Source organism: Microtus ochrogaster, linkage group LG3, assembly GCF_000317375.1.
Source record: "Microtus ochrogaster isolate Prairie Vole_2 linkage group LG3, MicOch1.0, whole genome shotgun sequence".
Lineage (NCBI taxonomy): Eukaryota > Metazoa > Chordata > Mammalia > Rodentia > Cricetidae > Microtus > Microtus ochrogaster.
Window position 1 is genome coordinate 17478138 of NC_022029.1, and position 2180 is coordinate 17480317.

Here is a 2180-nt window from a genome sequence, read left to right on the forward strand (position 1 = left end):
AGGAGAAGGGGGAAGATACCACCACCACCAATAACAGCAACAAAACCAACCAACCAAAACCAGTGATGTGATTATTTATGGAGTGAACTCCCTCCATAGACCAGGCTGGCCTCGAACTCACAGAGATCCGACTGTCTTTGCCTCCTGAGTGCTGGCATTGAAGGCTTGCACCACCACTGGAGGACTTTTTGATAGTTATAAAAGACAGAACTTTCCCCAGGTGGAACCTGGAGGCTGTCAGATAGGGATACGGGCAGGGGGAGTCAGGAAGAAAAGGAGGTTGAGGTAAGTGCACTGAGTCGGTTCACCTGCAGCCTGTTTAAGACCAGCACCTCTGAGATGTTCCCAGACTGACTTCTTCAAATTCCCTGTTTCCCAGCTACTTAATCACTTGCTTAAGGACTGCACACTTCTTCCAGGTTCCTGAGAGAGAGTTTTGCCCCTGGATGTGGCCAGGCCCACGGGTCGCATTGGAAATCACGTCTTACCAACCAGAAGGCCTTTCCCGCTAGTTTTATTAAGGTCTCATAGTAGCGAAACTCTATGATCACGTGTACACATTGATTGGCTCTACCAAGCGGAAATAGCCATGGGCCTGCCACCAAACAAAAGGCTGAGTATCTCTACTCCCCTATAAGCTCCCCCACTCCCCATTGCTCGGGTAACCCCTGCACTGAGTTCTGTGGGTACGGTTTCTACAGGTTGAAGTTGCGCCCACACCTTAGCCAGTTCCCAGGCTGCCATGGGATGTGTTACTATTTTGTTCTGATTTCCTGATTTTTGTTCTGTTCTGTTTTGTGTGTGTATGTGCGCATGCGTGGTTTATGTGCCTGTATGCATGCATGTTTTCACGTAGGTGAGGACGCATGTGGAGGCCAGAAGTTGAATGTGGGTGTTTTCCTCCATTGCTCTCTACTTTCTTCAGTGAGACACCGTCTCTTGCTGAACTCCGAGTCTACTGATGCTAGCTGCTCTAGCTAGCCAGGTTGCCTGGAATTGCAGGTGGCTGCCGTGCCTGCCTGGTGTGTTGCCCATCTTAACTTGGGTCCCCACACCCGCACAGCAGCGTTAGAGGCCGAGCAATCTCCCCGCCCCTGTACTGTTCCTCTTTATGGTGGACGATCACATTCTATCGATACCCAGGAATCAAATCATGACTTCACCAGGGAGTGCCCCTCCCAGGTTCCAGGGACCAGGATTAGAGCACTGGGGGGAGGGACGGTGTGTGTCCTACCTGGGGACTCCCTTTTCCTCTCACCCACCCTGACCAGAAGAGGGAGGGAAGTCAGAGTCTGACCCCATGGCCTGAGAGGGTGACAGACAGAAAGACGGATTCGGGACCTGACAGTTGTGCTGTTAGGACTTCCTAGACACCTTCAATGTCATCAGTTGCCACTATTTGAGGGCCTGCTAGGTTCTCCAACACTATTCCTCAGTGGACCATCTCATCCCGGCTCCCTGGCAATGCCACAACAGCCACAAACAAACCCTCATAGAGGCAGGCAACTCATCCAGGACTGCAGAGCTATTAAGAGCCAGTTAGGACTCAACTCTCAGTTGTTAAATTGCTTTCCCTTCCTGACCCTGTCTTTCTGGAGGAAGCAGCTGTGTGCTAAGAGTTCCAGAGATTACCAGCAATAAATTCAATATGGAGGCAACTTAGCTCACCCACCTCCCCCCCCCCCCCAGAGTATAAGGGTCCTTCCCACAATACTGACTTGACATAGAGGGGCCATTGAAAGGCTCTCCAATCTCTGATTAGGAAAGTGTTCTCTCCAACAGCTCTAGAATGTCTACAATAAACTTGGGGGCAGCAGCTGTAGGAACCAAGGCACTATAGCTGTGATACCCAGGGCCAGGTAGTCCCCAGATAGATCTGGTCCCCTCTACTGTTCTGGTACCAACAACATCCAAATAACCTGGCAGGTCCTTTCCACCCCATTGCCGGGACACTGCCTCAGCCTTTGTATGGGAGGCGGGGCGACGAGAACGCTAAAAGCAAGGCTTTACCTTTCTGTTCCCTCAAACCAGCCCACAGTCCCCCACAATCCCCCACAGCCTCCAAAACTTCCTACAGCCTCCCACAGCCCCCCACAGCCTCCACAACTCCTTACAGCTCCCCACAGCTCCCCAAGTCTCCCACAGCTCCGACAGCTCCCACAGCCCCCAAAACTTCCTAC